The sequence below is a fragment of the Gymnodraco acuticeps genome, unplaced genomic scaffold (genome assembly GCF_902827175.1).
Source record: "Gymnodraco acuticeps unplaced genomic scaffold, fGymAcu1.1, whole genome shotgun sequence".
Classification (NCBI taxonomy): domain Eukaryota; kingdom Metazoa; phylum Chordata; class Actinopteri; order Perciformes; family Bathydraconidae; genus Gymnodraco; species Gymnodraco acuticeps.
Window position 1 is genome coordinate 1117294 of NW_022992100.1, and position 23309 is coordinate 1140602.

The following is a 23309-nucleotide window of genomic DNA, read 5'->3' on the forward strand; positions in this document are numbered from 1 at the left end:
CGGTTCATCCATGGCTGCGAGAGTTGTACTTGCAAAGTTTATATTTTGTTATTTTATTCTGCTTACCAAAAATAGTAAAAAAAAGACGGGCAACTGAGGACACAGTGTGACCGTGAAAGTGGAGGGGGGTTCGTTGCCAAAAGTGGAGCTGCCCTATGTCTCCCACCCGATTAACAAGGAACCGCTTCATAAAAACAACCAAAGGAGTTACCACACATCAATGGACGCCATAATACGCATTTAAACGGCGAAAAAAAACAGTTTGAATCCGAACAAGAGCTCATGCAAAGACTCTGAATCTCTAATATTTCAGAGTGTCGCAAATCAAATGTTTTATAAGGCCATGTTAATGCAGGTACAATTATGAAATACACAAGGTGGTAACTTCAAACACTTCTGTAAAATAAATACTTTACTAATTATATTCTGAAAAGCAGAAAAGCCTTTCTTAAACAAACTACCGCATGGTGTTTCAAACCATAACACACACTCCCAATAACCTTCAGATTTGGGGAAATTGATTCAATTTAGTTTCTGACTATTGCGCAAGCGCAACCTTTGCACTTGGTTTGATTCGTTTATTTCACTTCCTCTTCCCTCCTCTCTTACCCACATCACCCTCCTCCCTCTCCTCCTGCCTGGCTCGTCTAGTCTTGTCGCACATTTCAAGTCCCCCCTCTCAGACAGTGACGTCAAAAAACCGAGACCCGGCTTGCTCCGAAACACGGCGGCACATTTTTACGCATGCATCTTGGATGTGCTAAAACGAAAGGTGGCTGCACTTTTACCTGCATGACGTGACCTCAATACGGAATACACGCAAATTATTGCAATTACATAAATCAGACATTTTTTACATTTAAATGTGCATCATGTGCTCAAGTCATTTGCACAAATGTAGGCTATGTTATTAGTGAATAGTCAACCGGGTGGATCAGATTGAACATTGTTTTGAGATTTAGAATTCTCTATGTGTTATTTCCCATGCATGAGCTTTATGCTGACACCCAATAGGCTACTACAAGTCATCGTTTCCACGTTATTTGAGAAACCATGGGCAGGATTCAATCCATGAAGAGAAAGAAAAAAAACATGAAAGGCTCCCTTTCTGCTGGATTCTCAATGGATTAGAAAGCAGTGACGGTCACGTGGATGCAGTTGTGTAAAGACTGGCGGCTGTATCACAGCAATGCCCCCGTGCAGCAGACTACAACTGGCTCTGCATAACGTTAGCGCCCATTCATCTCAAGTTATTTTATGGATTGCTGCGGTGTGTGGACGCGGATGATGGCAGCTGGCAGCGTGCAATAGCTTTAATCTCTCTCTCTCTCTCTCTCTCTCTCTCTCTCTCTCTCTCTCTCTCTCTCTCTCTCTCTCTCTCTCTCTCTCTCTCTCTACTCTCTCTCTCTCTCTCTCGATCTCTTCTCATCTCTACTCTGCTCCTCTCTCTCTCTCTCTCTCTCTCTCCTCTCTCTCTCTCTCTCTTCTCTAGGATCTGCTGGCTGGTAGGATCCGAAGGAGGAAGGCAGCGGAGGCTGCTGGGGGGAGTGGGGGGTTGTGTTCTGCAGGAAACAACAACTGAGTTGTACTCCTGGCTAGCGTCTGGCGCTGAAGTTTGATATCGGATTGAGTGGTCAACCCAAACCCATCTAACTTCCACAGTTGCAGAGTAGTTGCTTGCTAAGCGGGTGAGCGCGCTACTAAGAGATTAAACCAGCACGAGCAGGTCCCCAAACGCCTTTTGTCACGCAACCGAGGATGTGATCTTAATAAACACCAGGCTGCTAATGTATCACTCATTAATAATCTAGTCATTATTGGACACAACATGCACAGACCTTATCTCATTTGACTGTGTATACATTTTATCTGCACATGCAATATGCTTTTAATCCTTTATGGCTTGTATGAAGTAAAGCTTCACACTGAAGGCAACTGTGCAGGGTGCATAGGTATTGCTCAAGGGCACTTCTGCAGAGCACTTGGCCGTGAATCTTATATTAGAAATGGGAAGGGCCTTACGCATCAGCTGTCTGCAAGGATGTTCTGATTTCCTGCCATCAATGCTCAAAATAGAAACGATCCATGCTGCCAAAACTGAATCATCATGAATTAATCTGAGAATGTGTGTGAAATGCAGGGTTTATCTTTCCACATATGGCAACAGAACAAGTTAACATAGTGGATTACTGTATATTTATAGCAGTCGTTTGTTCAATCAAGACATTGAGCCTCCGCGGGTATTTTGTGTCACTTCCATAACAATCAGATTGATGTGAGATGGATTGGTAACATCATAAGGGGGAAAATATCGCTTGATACACAAATGATTGCAGAAGAGCAATCTGATAATTACTTAAACGAGGGCTTCCATTTGCGCGGAAGTTGATATGCTCGCCAATTATCGATGCTTATTTCACCTCCAGCAGGGTGTTGAATATGCATTCACAAAGTACCTTAATCCACGGTGTGCCTTTATATCTTAACGTGTTTCATGGCTTGTGTGATGCAAACTGATTAACACAATGGCTTTGTCTTTGACTTCAATTATTATTCAATTGACATTTACATACCCCACCGTACTGTATACTGTATAGCCTGAAGGCAACTCTGCTGATGAGGAAATGAGTGAAAGTGGTAAAATTGGGAAACATTATACAATGATATGCAGTTTTCAATTAGTGCAGTTGCTTAAGCGCCCACTCTGACACAAGAAAACTTAGTGAAACAGAGGAAACAGGTCGAATTCATGTTTCTGTCACCATAAACAATGGCTAAACGTCCACAATAAAAACACAAATAAGTACCAAGGGGCCATCATTTACAGCCCACAACACCACCCACCTCTCTAGTAATATTTATTTTTCTGCGATGGGGTGAAAGGCAAACTATTAGTAAGATGTCCAACAGGAGACAGCGCTTATTCCCAACATCTGGCTGGGTGTCAGAAACTTGATGAATTCCTTATCAGAGCAGGCAGGAATAAATAGGTCCCCGGAGTGAAGGCTCCGGCAAACGCTCATTCAGCAAAGCAGATGTTCGGCAATTGTGTTTCGCGTTTGTCTTTTGACAGATATATTTTTCGACACTTTTGAGAATTGGTAAACTGGCAAATGAGCAATTGACATCATTTTAATGGACCGCTGCTCTGCCCTGAGTGCCATAATATGCCAGGCGCAATAACAAGCATTCCCCGAGGGAAAACTATAGCTTGGACTGCAGGCTATTGGAGAATGTGTTGTGTTGAGGTTAACATCGTTAAAGAATAAGTATCCTTTGCAATCAATCAAACATTTAATTTAAGTCATATAACTGTTACCTAGGCTTTAACATAAGCTGCTAAGTAAAACAAAAAACGGCCTTTGTTTGACATTGCTTTTTGCCTTGAATGCCGTGATTCAGCAGTTTAAGCCAACTTTTCACCTGAGAGCCGCCCCCGTCCCACAGGACGGTGCTCCCCTGAGGCGACGGACAGCAGTGCTCACATATTCATCAGCCTTTCAAAATAAATGAACAATGCTCGTTAATGTCCTCTTTTCCAGAGACAATGAATTAGAATTGGAGAGTGCCTTTCCATTATTTAAAGACTTCATTCATCGCCTCTTGTGGTGAATTCCCCGCGCAATGCTATTAATAGTAAAGCTCCAATCGGCTATACTGCAACATAGGGAAATTGAATTTACGCGCATGTTTATATAAAAATAAACGTTACACCGAAGTATAGCGCACAAAGGTATTCACGTGAACAGGTTGATAAATGTATACATTAATGAACAAGAAACACATAAATAAAGCCTCAAGCATTGTTTTCCTTAACCAAAATAAAATTATGACACTACAACAACACAAGTGGCCCATATCTCTTGCACAATTCCGATTTGTGCCCCAGAAATGCCAATCAACGCGGGAAAAGACCAGCTCTGGTTGCATAATGTTTGCGCAATCTTTAATCCGTTATGGATATGCATGAGGCAGGGATAGCACTATGAATAACAATCCGCTTCATCTTTCCAGAGCCTCAGCACGTGCGCGCGTTCCTGGCATCTCAAACATGGAAACAATGACATATATTTTTATGTTTTATAAAGTTGTGATCCCAGATACTCTCTCTGGCAGGTATAGTTGGATGACGCATACCCTTTTTGTAATAATAAAATGCAGTCACTTTTATATTGTGACAGTTTCTTGGTAAACTTAATTTTATGGCACAAAAAAGGTTTAAAAGTTTGGTTTATGAATATTTACTCACCTCTGCATCACATTCTCAATTCCCTATTTGCAACCCTCCATTCAAATGTAGACACATCTAATATTACTGGCTGCTATTATTTCCCAAAAGATTATCAGTTCTGAAAGATGAACAGACCTGTGATGATTCAGAGTAACATGGTGCTATATTGGCACCTTCTGTGGGACTAAATATTAATCATCACGCATGCATGATAAACTTGAACAAGAACTGCCTTGTGAAAAACATTGCTGGAGACACAGTCCTTGCAGAGCAGTTGCTCATCATGATGTAAAATAAAAATGAAAGGATGGAAGTGATGCCTCTACACATTTACTTATATTATACATTATACTATAATGTTAAAAAACAAAAATAACAAAGGTTTTGCTATTGGAAATGTCACACCAGTGCTGGTCTCAAATTACTGAAGCTTTGACCTTGAGAATACATGTCAAGCATAAGTCAAATTCAGTTACACTACGAGGATAACACATTTAATTGTGAAATGTTTTCTTTAAATAATTGTATTTTTTTCCCAAGCAACATTTCATTGTTGACAAAGAAAGGTCCTTTATCTGTTATATCAAACCAATCACAGAAAAAAATAACAATTTATATTGAAACAAATGTGTCACTTTGTGCATTTTCAGCATCCTTCAAGCGGACTTCCAGGAGACTTATATGTGTGTGATTCCTGCTCTATGGCCAAAAGCACCATTGTGAGGATCACCATATAGCAAGGAAGCATGACAAATAACAGCAACATGAGCTATAATCCACCACAACAACAACACCAACAACACCATCAATGCAGCCTGGATTTTCCACATAATGCCCTAACCTTTTCTGTACTCAAGGATGAGGGGTGATGATCGCGTAATAATGTGTGTTTGGATGACTCGACCTTACAGGAAAGGACAGTGTTTGTGGATGAGTGCTGGGGGTTCTGAGAGTGATATTCAACAGCTGTGTTATACAGGTTCTCACCAGCCATAATAAAAAGTGTTAGACATAGCACCAGTTATTTTCCTCCCACTTTTCTACTAATCTAGACTCGACTCTCCCACTGAGCCTTTTGGCCCTAACAGTATACCAGCGGCTCATATTTTCACAGCATTAGACATGCTATTATTCTGTGGTTTGGGGGTATTTTCACAGCTCTCTCTTCAACTGGAACAACAGAGAAGACATTTTCTACCCGAGAATTATCAGAAGTCACCTCCATCATGATAGAAAACTATTTGCACATCTTCAACTTTGTGCCATACTCATTGGGCACTTATTATTTTTTATTTATGGTCACCATCTTGGGACAATAACAGGCAAGCAGGGTTGGAAAGGGAGGAGGAGGAGGAGAAAGCGAAAACAGGTAGGAGGGCCTGGTGAAGGGAGGGGGTAGGGAAGGCCAGGTGCTGGTGGAAATTGGCAGGCGATTGCCAAAGCGACCTCATGCCAGGATAATGCATGGGGCCATAGGTGTCCCCCAAGCCAATCCCAACCCTCATGCTGATAGCTTTTCAATGCCTGTGGGACAATCTCTACAATAATTGCTTTTCCTGTTTCAATTCTGCTACAAGGGCCAGTAACAAAAGAGAGGACTTTGTTTCTCATAACCATTGCAAAAGTGTGTGGTGCGTATTTGGAGCCATTTTTTTGTTTACATATAGTTCTGAATAGTACAATACATCTTAGTATGTAAAACCTCATATAAGTGGTTTTGGATTCGAAAGAATATCACAAAGTGCAGAATGGAAGTGTGCTTTCAAAGTTTCTTCATGGCCGTGTGATTGGCAGATCTCTCCTTAATATATTGCACATTTCCCTTCAGGAGACCTTTGGACAATGTAACTTATCTGCTGTTTGTTAAATAATTACATAGCAAAATATTTTCATTTTTATCTCTGGGACACTCTATCCATCCTCTGCGATGATGACCAATGACATATTTCCCTCCTGATGGAGGGAGTGAAGCTCAGCAGGCCTTGTAGAAACCCAAAACCTCCCTCCAGCTCCCTCAAAAAGTTCAAAGAAGAGTTTGACTTGTTGCTCTCTCAATGAGTGATTTTCATTTTTCTTTCTTTTTTCAGCTTTTTCCCCTAAATAAGCACTTTTTAAAAATTATTTCCTCTATTTTCCCAGCACACATCTGTTTGAACTTATGGTCAATGTATGTACTGATTAAATTACCACTATTCTAATAAGACTAAAACATGACTTTGTTAATAAAAAATTCATAATAATAATGACATTATCAAGCATTTTAGCAATAATCGTATTACTAATTGAAATAGTATTATTTTATGTGTTAATTGTTGTTATCTTGTTAATTTATGAAGCGCATCGGAGTTAAACCAAAAGAATAGGTAGGCCTCAATTGTCCAAATGCAGTTTTCTTCATCTTACCGCCATGCACAACTCAAAATAACTGAAAAGGAATACGTGTGCACGTCTAATTATTTCCGACCCACTTGTCTTGTCCTTGAAAAGGTTTGGGCGAAATCAAGAATACCGAGTTCATTTTAAACGGGCCCGTTTTCAATAGAGGGGGACTCTTTAAGGAGCAACGGTGAGGAAAACCCTCTCATTAAAAGGAACTGCTCAATAAATTGAATTAATACCCGTGTGTCGTCAGCAGAAACGAAATTCATTCGATTTTTCCCAGGACAAAAACAATATTTAAACCAATACCAAATCTTTAATCTTTATGAGAATAACTATTAATGTTGTTTTTTTTGCTGAAATGATTCGTTATAGCGGGATGGTTTTATTATCCGATGCATTAAAGAGCCACATAAAGATAACCCAACTTAGACAGATTTCCCCTTTAAATAAAACAAAAGTGTGGGGATATAACTCAAGCTGTGTCTGGGTCAGGATACAGTTAAATACTGAGAAACGGTACTACGCAGGCAGTTTGTTTTCATTCTTGCGCAGCATAAATAATGTAGAGCCTCGCCTGTCTGTCACTTACATTTAATATGCCGTCGTTCATGCATTAGAAATGAAGGCGGTGGAAGCTGTTGTTAAAACTGATATTATTATAAGACGTGACTTTGGGAATTTGCTCAAACTTTAACGATCAAGTTCAAACCTTAAGAAGAGATACCTATTTTGTATTTGCACAACATTTAAAAATACATTAATAAGTTAACAAAACTTACTTGGCCGTTTTTAAGATATATAGATATATATAGTCAAATAACTCAAAGTCTGCAGGTTTATGAAGTGGAGGGAAATCTTTTAACTTAATTTTCATTTCCAGCGTTTTACCGTCAAGTTTATTTGGTAGAGTTCCCCCCTCACTGTGTGATACTGTTCATATTCTGTTGAAATTGGCAACAGTGTGCCAGTCCAGTAGTTTAATTTACCTTGTCTTGGGAATGATTTTCCTGTATTACCTAAATAAGGTGAAATCTGGGGCATGCAGACTCTACTGCTTGTCGGAATCAGTGGAGTGTGAAATTGCAACACCAGACAGCCAGGATAATAGCTCAGAAGGGGGCTAATGTCCCTGCTACATTCACAGAACATTTTTATAATGACTGAATTAAAGGAGGGGGGGTAAAGATGTATGCTATAGTCTGTGTTGTCCCTTTATTCCTGTCTTGATCTGTGCTTCAGCTTTCTGTAGGTGCATTTGTCCGGTTAGATGCAGTGTAAATAGATTAGATCGAAAATTCTGTTTATAAAATGGAAATAACTTGTACCGCACAGTCGAGTCTGGCCTTTTTCTGGCTCTCATTTGGGCCCTTTAGGACCCTCTTCTCTCACCTTGCTTTGTCAAAGTTGTAATATTATTGAGGGCTGTTTCTCCTCCATCATCCATCTCAAGACACCCGCTCACATCATCACAGAATGGCCACACATGAGCCTGCAACCTCTCCCTCTCTGTCTGTCCTTGTAACACATGCACAGACACACTTGTACTCGACACACATCAATTACATGGGGATTATTGAGACATGGTTCTGTTCTGTTAGAGATGTCACCAGCAGGGCCCGATTTGTCTGGCATTACTATACCTAAATTCGGTTTGTAATTCGTCTGCTTTTAGATCATTCCAAATAGCCTCCAAATCCCTGCGTCTCACCATTTAACACTCCCACTGGTGCTAAACCTAATCTTTCCCCTGACTGGGGTCACCATACTGGTGGTCTCAGCTTTCCAGCCGCTGGACTAACTTTGTAAGAACTCAACAGTCTGTCACACATCAGTCAACAGTCTGTCTCACATCAAAGCACGCATCTGACAAGAAATGGGAAGTTTGTTTCCATTCATAAAAGATGATCAGGTGTTTGGGCATCAATGGGTGCAGGAAATGCAGCTTTCAGGTAAATATGGGCAATGATGAAACACATATTTCACCACAAACTAAAAGTAAAGTAATAATTAAGGGCCGGTCCAGGATTTGCTAAATCAAAAGCAGGAAAACTGTGGAGAGTCGATACAAAGTTGATCAACTTTTGGCAACACACACTTTAAAGGGTAATGCTTCATGTATGGATGTTGTTCTGGTGATATAAAATGTTCCTGATAATCCTGGCATGTTCTCAGACTGAGAACCTCATGAAATCTGTTTAAATAAGCATGTTTTCATGCACTCTCAAGCCCAAAAACTAAACCCAACCCTCTTCATTAGGAAGATATAGTGTTTTAGATTGTTTTGATGTGGTCGGGGAGCAGACGGACTTTTGGCTAAGCATTGGAAAGAGCAGACAGACAGTCCAAGCGGTTTAGCCTTGTTTAAAATTATTAATCCACTTCTAATTCCAGCTGGCCCCCTGGCAGCATAGAACCCTATCAAAAAAATCAGCGCCTCCATTGTGAGGCCTGGCAGAAGGGGACTGGGCGTATTTTTTCTGCTCCAATCAGTTTCTAGAGGTTGGGCGATTAAAAAAAGAATCCCGAACCCCCCTTCCCCGCACAGTGGGGGGAATAACGGAATCATTAATTCCCCATTAATTTCTGAAAAAATACGAAATGTCGACTCGATGTAGTGGGCTCCAGAGAATAAAAAGACAGTAGTGACAGACTGGAGCGACAAGTGCTTTGGTTGACTAGAAAGTGTTTAAGGGCAACATTCCCAAACTCTCCACATCGTGATTTGATGTTTGAAGAATCAATATTACTAGAATACAGAAAATAGGCGTCCCACTTCAGGGAGCACAGCAACCTGACATATTGTCCTGTAATTTCACCGATTTCCAAAAGCTGACGTATTTCGGGGTGTTTGGGTATGTTTTTATTTCAGTTTTGTAACCGTAATCTTCAAATTGATTTATGTATCCATTTAAATACGGTATAATTAGGTATTTGGTATTGATGCTCTTATGGAGGTGCCTGTAGTCACTTTTTGGGGCTCATATACAAAATATGTCAGAGGTCATCATGAAGTTTGGGAGGATGACCTCTCAGTTATCCGATGTCAAACCAGTACGCAACAACACTTGTTTGACACACACACAAGGTTATATTCAAACCTTCATCCACAAACATACACAGTTATGTAGAGACAATATAATACAAACAAGGTCTTTAACTCTGAATTAACTATATCACACTGCAAACACAATGGTGGACCTCATTCAGCTGCTTGCTGAATTCCAGTGTTTGCGATAAATAAATGGTTACAGCTCGTCTTTTTCTGCCATGCAGTTTTTTATGTCTGATATATAACTTTTCTATTGACACAATAAGTAATTAATCAATTGTTATAACCAAATCACCTTCAATATGGGTGCAAATGATTGAAAGTGTTGCAACTTGTCTCCTTCTGCTCTGAAATCTCAATGCAGATCTTCTTCTTTCACACAGTGCAGAAAGATATGGTCTATCTGTTTTGTCCGACTTGAATGCATCGTTGTGATTAAGTTACTTAAAGAGTTTAAGTCCTCATTCTGTGCAAGCTGTTAGTAGATACAAGGAAGTTCCAGGCTGCTAACCTCACATACAGCAGGGTGGCTGGCAGGGGGGGGGGGGGGGGGTGGGGGGGGGGGAGGAGGGCAATGTCAAATCTCTGATGGGACAAAGAGGTGGTTCTGCTCCGTCTCTCCCAATGTAAACACCATACAGCAAGCACACTGATGCACAAGCACCCTGTGAGCGGATGGGTTTTGATTAGGAAGCATGGCCGGGCCCCAAGTGTGGGCCCCTATCATCACCCTTTCAAACACACACACACACACACACACACACACACACACACACACACACACACACACACACACTCATGGGGCCATTATAGCTGTCTCTGCTCAGAGTGACAGCCTTTCATATCTGTCTGTCTCCAAGCCAAGTGGTTATCATCTATGCACCCAACCATTAGCAAATGTCACAAACACACAAGCTGCCACACACACCCACACACACATAAATGCTGGCAAGTACACACATAACACACACACACACACACTTTCTTTCAGGAAATGAGGCCCAATTAGATGTAATCAATGGCGGATAAGTAAAAAGCATTTCAAAAAATTCAATGCTTTTAATTTTTTTTAATTGATTTTCCACTAATTTCTTCCACACTCTCTTTTTCGCTCTCCATCTCTCCCTCGATTGTTCACCCTCTTTCTCTCTCCATCTCTCAGGGTGACTTTTGAGCGCTGTGAGATTGACAGAACAAAAGAGATTGTTGTGGAGATACTAATTATTTAATGAATTCTTTATTTATTTTAAAAGTTCCCTGGGTGGCGAGGTGCCCAGACTGTTACAGTAGATGGAAAATTACAGGCTGGAAGACAGTGAGTGACACATGAGCGGAGGCAGAAGGGCAGGGGGTGGGCCGTGCCATCCAAACATGCCCATGCCCTTAAAAGCTATGGCAACACCCCCTCATCCAGGCAGACCCCCCCCTCCCCCCACCTACTCCCACACCAGCGACGTGCAGTCAGGGGAGGCAGAGCCTCACCTGTCATACTCCAATGTAACGGAAAAACAACTAAAGAAAAACTAAATAGTAATAATAATAATAACATGTCTCCACTGATCTGTGTTGTAAATGTGATTTATGTATGATTCCAATCGCTTTTTATAGTCAAAATCAGCATATTGGCCGAGCTCCGCTACAACTACATGGGAGCGATGAGGAGTGAGGCAGGGACGAGCTCTGCCTCACGTAAACCCACAGTAACTGGCTGGAGCGCGGGCACTAATGTAGCGCGGGCACTTATTTTGTGAGCGCGCTCAAGCCAGTTAACCCTAACCCTAACCCCACAGAAACTGGCTGGAAAGCGGGCCCTAAGCGCATGCCTGCACCATCTCACTGTATGTCACCAATGTAATGTTTGTAGATCCCTTTATTACATTTATCCTCGCCATCCATAGTCTCTAAATAACTTATTTCACGTATATATGATATTTAGGCCCGCTGGTCTCATCGTACAACGGCAATGAAAAAAGCACCAGGAGAGGCAGCCATAACCTCTGCCGCACTGAAGGGGCGCACGTGAGCCCACAGGTTCTTGTTGCTACTGTTATTCTACGCAGAGGCAAACAACAAGCTAGACTTTTGAAATTAGAGGAAGATAAGGAGGACTTTTACAAAAATGTAATGGAGATTGTTGTCCAGAAGGATAGCATGGACTTCATCTTCAAGTCAAGGTAAGACCACAATTGTAATGAACATGGGATCTTACTAAGAAAGAACAATCCAATATTTAGATTTTGGGTATCCTTTTGTTGAACAGTCTGTTTAAAATGAATTGAAGCATCAGACTAAAAAAGCTTTTGAAAATAACCGAACATTTCGATTAAGGTCAAAATATAATATTTGTAAATCTGACGCTGAAAGAGTCAGTGCCTCACCAGCCATGAACCTCACCGCACGTCACTGTCCCACACAGACCCCTCCCCACCTCCATTTGCTTCATTCCATTTCAACAAAACTGCCAAATTAATCATGTGTGCTCACTTCAAATCCAGCTGCAGTTTTTTAAGTGACGCTCTGTTCAAAGTTATAATTTTCCAGAAACAATCCTTAAAAAGACAACAAATGACAACCAATTTACCTCAGCGAGGGGCCGCATGTCCACTACGATGAATGTAAACCGCAAAAATATCAAAATGATGTGTCCTCTCCCCCAAAAACCGATAAGTAGGGCATGGGGAGAGTAGGCCACTAAAGACCGGGTAATTATTGATTTGACAAGTGAGTGAATAATTCATCTCTAGTGACAGGCTGGGACAGCCGTTTACGACTACTACTGTAACTACTAGAGCGTATCCCAAATGTAATATTTCCTCCACCAGTCTGTTGTGTCGTCTAGCGCTCTGATACTGTACATCCCGCGCCCCACCTCTGTCGGTCTTTCTCACTTTATGGAAACTCCTCTTATGGTCTCTGGTAATCATTCCAAATGTTCAATTCAATTCCAGATTTTGTATGATTTCCTCAGCCAAGTGCTGCTAAATTTACGATCATTTCCAGAATCCCTGCAGCTCTTGGCCAGCAGGACACAAGGACAGCTTTATGCCTAGCTGTAATTCACACACTCATTGGCACCGGCCCCAGCAACTGCCTTCTGCACAGAAAAACTGATTTACACACTACCGCAGCAATCGAAGATATAAGAAAACACAGCTTTGATTGGCTGAGTCATGTTTGAAGCTGTTGCCTGCTAAACACAGATCTGTGACTTCTGAGCTGTTAAAAGCAGACATCCCCATCTGCGCCAGTACTATACTGCTTGGCGCATGAATAACTGTTAGTTAGTTAGCGGTTACGACATGCACAGTAGTGCAAATCTGCTATAAGTCAATCTGGTTAGTGCTATGAAAAACACACGGGAGATGAAAAACAGCCCTTGTGGTGGTAACCTCACTTAAAGGTCGAAGGCTGATTCAAGGATTTAACTCACAAATGCCCAGTGACCATCTGAGACCAACAAATCACTGACCCGGCCACTGACTCAGTTCTTTGTCTTGACTTCTTTAAACCACTTCTTAAAATCACTTAAACAGGGGCTTTTTCTTTAAATCATACAGATGCACTCTCAAAGGTTATTTCACTAAAATCTGAATGTCATAAATTCTTTGCCACACACGTACCTGCAGAGAAAATCACTACGAGCTGAGCAACCCTGCACCTATCCCCATCTGTACACAATAAAAAAGAACTCTTGCCATTTATTCTACAATAAAGGAACAGTCGTGCTCTTGAATAGAGCTCTCGGGGGTGTTGAGCGCAGAAAGGCAGAGTTAGTTTCAATCTGTACTTGGACTACCTGCTGAGTTACCAGATCCCTAGCGAGTGTGAAGTCAAGCAGACTGCTTTCCTGACTCACGCTGCCTGCCACCACCTCCACGCTGCATCATGATTTATTCCCTGACAGCAAGATGTCGGCACTGCAAGATTAAGATGCGTTCTGGAAGATGCCTGACACTGATCACCTGGTGGAGTAGCTATGCAGGACAAGTGTTTAGCACACAGCTAAACTGCTTTTGCTTATTTAGACTTAGTTACCTTTTGCCATGTACAGTACACGTATGCACACACCAGCGCCCAGACATAGCCCGCCTCTCAGTGGGTCGAGGCACCGTAAAGAGTGTCAGGACAGGCTGAAAGAAGATGAGTTATGTGTGTGACCTTTCCATATGATATGGGATAGTGGGAGTGGGAGTGGGACGCCTCAGCCCAAATCCTGCCATTCTTAGCATGCATACCAGTCTTCGGGAGCACATGTGTGTATCAAAGGAGTAGAGTTTTCAGTTTGTTTTCTGTACAGAAGAATACTAGAGAGCAGCTGTGTGACTTCTTTCTTTTTCTTTTCTTTTTTCTTTCTTTCTTTCTTCTACATTTCCCTGCTCACGCACTTAAACACTCACATACCAACACAATAACATTCACACTAACATGCACACCAACACACACACATTAACTCACACACGCGCACACACTAACACACACAGGGGCCACAGGGAACTCCAAGTTTCCATTCATGCTTCTCATTATCGGGGCATGTCGGTATTTTATGAGGCCGTGTAAACCGCTGAATTACTGCACTTTAAAATGCATCCTGACACTATTACGCGACCATGTTGATGGAGAGGCCTTTCATTGCTGGAGCGAGGACCTAAAATGGTGGACGACAAAAGAGCATGACTTGTTAATTATTTTTAACTGCCGGATAAAAATGATTATGAAGTAAGGCAGGATATACAAATGGCCAAGGCCACATCATAAAGTGACCCCCCGTCTTTGGGGAAACACTAACTATAGTTTTTCTCGTTTGATTAGAAAGAAGCACAACTAATTAATTTTCTCTTTGAGAATGCACACCCTCCTATTTCAAGCTTGTGTTATAGACAGATCGTACAATGAAAAAGGAATGATCTATATAAAATCATTAATGATATAATAATAGTGATGAAAATGCAATACATTGCATTGGTAAAAATGTTCAATTTATTCTGACATGTTATATTAATTACAGCAATGACTAAAATTATTCATCCCAATTGTCTTTTCAACTTAATAGACTAGCATTTAATTAAGGGATCGTGCGTCTGAGAAATATCAGTGGATTGTGTGTGGTGTGTTTGTGTGGGTGTGGGTGTGTGTTCCAACCGATGATATAAAAGCTTTCGAGATATTTTTAAATGCTCTGATCAAAACAGAGATTTTTACAAAAAGTTATAATCACAAGTCAAAAAAGGTTTACTCTGATGATTTTCCCTTCATTTAAAATGCAGCAATTTCTTGTCCTCTACAATTAATCAAAACTACTGATCACCAACAAGATGTTAAATACTAAATATATGTTTCAAACATTACAATCTACTAGTATTATAAATATAAAGTATTAATCCGACATGTGATTTGTTAGGATACTTGAGGATATGTTCTGCAGCTTTTTGATGATAAAGTCACATAGATAAGGTAACAAGTGTTATTCCCTCTTTCTCTGCTACACCCTTTAGTACATTTAAAATGCTTGCATGCTTTATTTGACCAGTGCTATCAGCAAAACAGATTGAAATGTTTCCAATCTCTTTAGTATGCCCTGGAGTTTTCTTATGTGTGTTTGTGTACACACATGGCGTAGGCCTGCGTATGCCCATGTGCATACTCGTATACCCACATTTGCATTGCGGCTCGCAGTGCATGTGTGTGTCCACATATGTTGCGCGAGTGTCTCTCAAAGAGCCACAGTGGCAGTATAGCTAAGGCAGGAGCAAACTGTTGGTCCACAGTGTTGACAATTAAAGGTGGCGGACCAGTCAAAACAAGCCCTGTTCCTCCAGGCTGGGCCAAAGTGTTGCTGAAGAGGTTCTTTTGAGGCACCCTTAATGTGGTAAAGTGATCTCCTTCTCAATTGGGACACTCCAAGAGGCCATCCCTGACAATCAGAGCAAAGCACACTCCCTCCCCTCTCCCTCAGCCTTGTCAGTTTGCATCTAACCCCCTTGGCCTGGATCCTTCGAGTATATATCCCCCAACATGGCAGACTTCCACTTCCAAAGAGAAAAAAAAAGTACTTTTATCAACAAAGAAAACTCTTTATTATCTGTATCTATGTAACACCCCATAGTTTGTTTATGTATCCTCACTTGTAAACTTTCAGAAGTACTACGATTGTATTTTGTTCAGATAATCTGAATGCAGCTGAATCTCTTTCTGGCTTCCTTACGAGACATTTCGTATTTATATCTGTAGTCATTGCTCCCAATATCTTCGTAGCTATTTCCCCAGTGTTATTTGTCATCTGTGTGGATGTGGCCTAGGTTGCGAAAAAGCCAGACAGTGTTCAGAACGCGACAGCACAGCCCAGTTGGCGTCGTGACAATTTGGCCGACAATACCAGCAGACTTAGCACTCACTTTTTACAAGGGCTGCCTCAAATTGCTTCTCTCTTTCTCTCTTTGCGGCACTCGCAAAAGAGAGATTGGTAAATTGAAACTGAACTTTATTAGAATCATAATCAGAAACGGGTTTATTGCCAGGTAGGTTCACAAATACGAGGAATTTGACTTGATGCCATGGTGCAGACATACAATATAAAACAAAAACTCTCCATATAAAACAAAAAATCTAATATTAAACAAAAAATATTTAAGGACACTGTAATACAATATTAGATAGCAATAAAATAAAGCAGTAATTTACAGCGAAATAGAATGCAGTGAATTACAGAATATAAAATATGGATTTTTGAAATAAGAAAAATAGAGGCTGTTGCCAGACATAGTTTGTAGTAGGTTGCCCTGATCCAAATAAATAATCACCATCAAAGGAAACGCAGATTTGACCATTCTGGCTAACTCTCCGTAAAGCTCCCAAAGAGGAATGGAACTTTGGGCTCAACTTAAATGAAATGGGGGTTTCTTTTCTTCTTCTCACCCTATTCTAACTCTTCATCTTTTCTCTTTACTTCTTCTTCTTGTCTGTTGAAACATGTGGTCAGCTGTTATGCTTCCATGTGGTCAGATGATCAAAGCTGGGGAGCAGCAGTAATTGTCCCCCGCTGAAGCCCTGCCCCGGCTGGGATCAGGATCCCAGCAGGTGGGGGGGACAGCCATGAGAACGGAGGGAGAGGGTGGAGGAACGCAAGAGGCCCAGCCTGGCAGAAATAAAGACTTCCTAAGGGCTGCTCTCTGACAACAGAGCCCCAAAGGGAGAGTGAAAAATGAAGCCTCCACACATTCGGAGGGGTTTTCACTCAGGGAAAGGGGCCGCCATTGGGGTGAACATAAGAGAGAGAGGGCAAGATGGAAAGCATAAGAGAATAGGATTATAATATTTGCTCAGAGCGAAGAGGAGCAATTGTGCGCCCATTTCACAGTGTCCTTAGAACTGAGCCTGTGTCGAATCCGAGAAGGGATTCTGTTTTTTTTATGGTTCATGAAATATGGATGCTGTTTGTTTCACCTGCTTACCCTGACTTTTCAGCTCAAACATCTTCCACTGGCAAACACTATCGTTGGCAAAAAAATAAGAGAAAATACAGAAATAAACCTGGCAGTGCACTTGTAGAACACACAAATACATGAGCCGGTGACATGGGTGTAAACACAAGTAAGTCCACTCTTTCCTCTCACAAGCAAGCCAACAAACACATTATTACCATACACAAACACAAACACACAGACACACACTGAGGTGGTAAAAGACCACGCATACCTCGGCCGGTCAGTGTTTACCTGAAGACCATAGGGAGCTGTGAAAGCTCACAAGTCGGGCTACTTTGCATGTACGTGGGAGCCCACAAAACACTTCTCACTGCTGTCCGTCATTTTGATTGCCCAGCACGACTCCTCTGCCCCAAACCTCCCAACACCCCCACCTCGCTACAACCCCCTCCCTGGCCAGATGGCTTTTTTTTAACTGTCTGTGGGCTCTTGCACCTCTGCTCTACCACACTAAATCCCTGAGATGGGTGGAGTGGAGGGTATTGGAGCTCTGGACAAATGGTTCGGAGGTAGCAGAGCAAATAAAACGGATTAAGAGGAGTCTTTTCACAGATACTTCAAAACTATTTTGGCGCTGAGCCATGGATTCCCCCCCCCCCCTCCCTTAATACTCCCCCCGCAATAGAAGGAAAAATCAGACACCCACAAAGAAATGTTCAGAGCATACAGACCTTGTCTTTGGGGGATCTCAGATGGAAAGATGTGCATGTGCTGCATTATACTTGGATCTAAGAATATGTCATGTCAGAAATATAATATCCGTATGAGTCTATAACACAGATCCTTACATGCATTATGTATGCATAATTACTGCAGCCCAAAAAAAGTAATTATTTATTAAATATTACAATAACATTACACAAAGTCACAGTAAAGGGTGTAGACAGATTCCATAGGGCTACAGAAGGCAATCCAATTACAAGCATGACATAAGGCAACAACAGAAGAGCCTAAGCCTCATAACAGAGCCCATTAGTCCTCTGCCATTTTGCTTTATATACATTTTCTGAGTGTTTTATGCCCCGTTAGTAGAAACATAAAGCCACAGATGACATAAAAGAGTAAATGCACATTTATATTGCGGAGAATGAGTCATGCACGTCCCTAAAGGGCTGTTATTTTCATAACAGCACCCTGTTAAATGCCGACCGACAGTGATTGAACGCTTTCAATTTTCTCAATGGAGTTTAAATGTTTTTCTCTTACTTATTATATAAACAAATACAGTGACTTTAAACCATTTTAACTCTAAAGTGCAATACAGCCTATTTCAGATCGCAAAGCATCAAAAGAAAGTAATATGAAGAAAACCAAATGTCACCTCTTGGCTCCATCCAGCCAAAGGTTAGATTCTTGACTCCCCGCTGTCTCCTGTCATTAGGTTGCTTGGCAACGGGCTACAAGCTATAATTAGCTTAGAAAAATTAAGGTTTCCATTTTGTTAACACAAAAACACTTATCTGAAAAGTGTCACATGTTCACTGAAAGAGATTCCAAAGGCATGCATTGAAATATGAGTGATTTTTTTTTTTCTTTAAGACTTGGCATGCTACGACTGTCGCCACTGAGTGAGATGTACAAGTGCAGCTGTTATACCATACTTAATGAAAAATCATAAGATGGGGCATGATATCAGCCTGTGAGCATCTGTCAAGTGTTATTCTCATATGTTTCTAGCATACTAATTTCAAAAGGGTCTAACAGCCCCTCCATCCTCTTTATTATGCCTGCATACCTGCAGCCAGAAAAACTCCCAAAGTAGCAATAAACCATTTATTTCTTCTTATACTTTTTGCACGCAGCCACCCACATTTTCCTGAAGTCAGAGGCCAGAATGCTTTCATTCAATGTGCCGTAAAGCACTGTGATTTCAATCAATTCTAGCTCTTTCAGCCCTACAAGGAAACAAAGCAGAAACGTTCACACCATCAATGCCGAGCCGCTGAACCACACTTAACCCTGCTTCCTGACTATGGTATAGCCAGTGCATCCACCCTTCATCTATAATCTATCCCTCCATCATTTCAGCTATCACCGTACCACTACTACCTCAAACGCCACCCATCATTGCGCCAGACAGCTAGTTATGACTTTGAAGCGGAGGGCAGGGACACCGGCTCCTGCTAACGTGTTACCAGGCAGCGACGACAAGGTCACCAGGATCACTCAATTAGCAGGGGTGACAAAAGACCCAGCAGGATCCAGCCCAGCATCCCCCAACCCTGACAGAACATCAGCCGCCACAAGCAAGGGCCTGCCTACTGCCACCAACCTGTGTCTATGTGCTGTTCGCTATCATAGAGCCAGGATACCAGTGCTTTCCTATTGAGGCTGCTGAATGTGATACCGTTAGGCATCAACACTCACTTTGTTTACATTTATGGCAGAAGATGTCAACTCCATTAACAGCGCTGATCATTAAAAATATAATTAATGTGAAATTACCTTTTCAGTAAAGCAATATTATGTATTCTACACTACAGAATTTAATGAAAAGGCTTTCTTCCTATTTTATGGCTTTCATAATTGGATGGAAGTTCAGAATTGTACAGTAAACAAATACATTAACATTACTTGGTTTGGGCAAATATGATTTTAGTGAAAATATAATTGCTGCCATTAAGTTTGACAATTTTTCCAAAAAGCTACAAGAGAGCAGGGTTGTCATCCTGAGTCATCAGTGTTGTTGAAGGAAAGATTGTAGATTCAGTTACAGGTCACAAGACCTGTCTCACGCGTCAAGTCACTTCACTTTTCAATATTGAAGTATACAATCTAACATAAGTGCTTTCAGTGCCTCAAAATAACCATAACAAATCTGAATCATTATTACTTCACAAACAGATATTGTAGGGAAACGTAATAAGGTATGTTGCCAGTAAAACATTCAGTACGAATATATAGACAGGCACAATGAAAAACACTTCCTTGTTATGTTGATTTATTTAAACAAATTACTAAGTAATCAATCATTAATCAATAAACATACACATTGTATTAGTGTGTGTGTAGTCCAAGATACAGGTTTTATCTTCTGCCTGTCTGTACTCATCACAACACACCGATGTGTTCACACTGAGCAGGTATCTGAATGGACATACATCCTGTACATATGTGTCTTTGTGTCTGTCTGTTCGTTAGTCTACTTTTCTCTCATCCTCTGTCTGTCAGTCTGTCAGGCCATCTGTGTGTATTTCCCCTTCATGGCAACCTGCCTGCCTGCCTGCCTGCCTGCCTGCCTGCCTGCCTGCCTGCCTGCCTGCCTGCCTGCCTGCCTGCCTGCCTGCCTGCCTGCCTGCCTGCCTGCCTGCCTGCCTGCCTGCCTGCCTGCCTGCCTGCCTGCCTGCCTGCCTGCCTGCCTGCCTGCCTGCCTGCCTGCCTGCCTGCCTGCCTGCCTGCCTGCCTGCCTGCCTGCCTGCCTGCCTGCCTGCATTTCTCTCGGCCCCTTACTGTCCTATTTTCAGTCAAATGACTCTTGTCTAGATCAGTGTTTGGGATATTCCTCTAGAATACACCCAACGCTGTGTGGTTTTGTGCTTTTCTTCTTGAATGGATGCTTCTGAGTTGATGATGCTCAAAGTTGAAGAGATATTGCAGCAGATATAAGTGTCAGCGAGAATGGCAGCATTGTTAATTAAAACATTCCTCCACCTAAGCTACGATATGTAGGGCAGTAGTAACATAAAGTAGATTCCTTTGATTGTAGAAACACACACACACACACACTACAGAAACAGCGATGGAAATAAAAAGATTTAGAGACTTCAAAATGGAACAACTCTCTTGAGTCTCTCAAAGGCTTTGTCTGTGATGGAGAATGTGTGTATGTGAGCATGTGCATGAGTTTATGTGCAAGTCTTGAATCCAGTGGTAGGGTTTTTGGGAGGATGATAAGACTCTTTAAGCTTCTAGCATCCTCATCCTTGAAGTTCTTGCATTCAGGGCTTTCCCTCAGTTATCACTGCATTAACTTCCATCCATTCAGGCAACATTTATATTTTTTCAAAAGCATTCAAATAAGCAATAACAACAACTGCAACAACTACCAGAGGTCGGTAAAGAATAAGGATTGGCAGCTGCCAGTTGCTAGCGAAAACAGTTTGCTGAGGTCTATCTATTTACGATCTCTCCTGTCCTTTTATTTTCTCCTTTTCCAAGATCGTAGATATAAGAGTTGGAGAAATTAGTAAGCTGACTGATTGACTGGTGAGATAATTAAACAGGGTTGTTGGAAACCAAACGAGATTAAGTGAGCTAAAGGACAGCTGGTAAAGAGAAGATGCTACCAAAGTAAAACACTGTAGAGTTAGAAAATGTATTTTATAGAGGTGGAAAAACTTCCTATTTTATCCTTAAGGACAATGCATTTGACCTTGCCATTCTGAAGATCCACGACAGCACGACAAATAGGTCAAAGCAGTTCAACAGCTGGCACCACAGTTTATACAGACTTCTACAGCTGCTCTCATTCAGCAGATAAATACAGCCATCAGTGATACAGTCAAATAAACATGCATCAGAGACCAATGAACTTTATGTCTTCATTCATTGCATTTGAATGGTGCAATTTAAATTCCAAGTTTGTTTTTCTTCTGTGTTCTCCTCCTCCAAACTGCACCGAGCAGGTATCGCAAGTTAACACTTCCCTAATGGTTCCCTTTTGGTGCCCATTAATTACCCAATGATTATTTGTACACTCTGCAAACAGTCACACGTCACCTTGTGTCCCCTCAGGGACGACAAACTGGCAAATGAAGGGCTGGTTTGAAGGACTGGGAACAACTGGGGCGGGCTGATAAAAGGAATACCTAGATTCAGTTAGTTATTGAAATATATTAAGATAAATAAATGTAGATAATCTAAAAGGTCAGGAGAAGATCGTTGTGCTGTAAACACAAACCTAATAAAACACCATCAATCAGCTTTTACCCAAGGACATCATTCCTGAAACATAAATATCAATCAAAGGAATAGTTGAATGTTTTCAGCAACACCATTATTCACTTTCTTGCGAAGAGCTGGATGATTGACATTACTCTGATGGCTGTCCTTCAATTATGGGGCTAAATCAGGAGTCAATAAACTAAGCTAAGCATAAGTGTTGAAGTCCTGTCATCACCTTGATGTCGCCGGGATCTGTTGAACTCCTTTAAAACTATTGTATGTCCCTGCTATATGAGATTCAGAAACACTTAGAAATAGGTACAATATATATATTTGATTCCTTAAGTAGACAATGACTACACCGTTTAGTATTCTTTGCAGGCATCCATTTATATAACTAAGAAAAACAACAGTGATGAAGATACAACCTCCTGGGTGAAGAGAAGACAAACAACTTAGTAGAGCTTTAACTTTGCTCTTGAGGCGGAGTGGCAAACAAAAGCAGGGGAGACGGGGGTTTATGACACCTCTATTTGTTGACTCTACACGTGTGTAGTGTTTAATTAGCTGTAATCCAATTGAGGGATATGGCTTCCTGTTAAGGAAGGTGCAAAGAGTTGGAAAAAACAGCTTACAAGACTATTAAACACTAAAGACGCAGCCTCCTGCCTATAGACAGACAAACTCCTGACCTTACTGACACACTGAGCATCAGTCCACTCCTCAGGTGTGACCTGACCTCCGGGAGCCGTGGTGTGTTTGTGCTGCCTTTGCTTTGTCAGTATGAAAGAGTTTCCATCGTTATTAAAGCTGAGAAAAGAGACGCACAGAGAGACTGGGGGAATTCAAAGGGATGATGGAAGAAAAGGAGGGACATGCAAGATCAGAGTGAAGATCTTCTCTCACTTTGTCAGTGAAGATCTTATATTATCTTGCCTATGTTTCTTTTAATGCCGTTTTCAAGGGAGATGAAAACATATGGCGAACATGTGTTTCTAACTAGAACCATAACACACGCACAAAACATGGCGTTATAAAGTCATTGTGATAGTGATCTCTTTCTCTCATCAAAGCCTCTGTTTCAAAACCACACATGAGCCAAAGGTGTCAGCTTGTAAAGACTCTTTCCAAACATAATCCAATCAGGCTCCGATCATTATCCAAGCTCCCCATACAAATGATAAATGAAATTCAGTATATACATGATTTGAACAATTCGGAGAGGAACACCAGTTGGTGGATGCAGAAGGCATGGGCTTTTTTGAGGAATAAATAAAGCTGA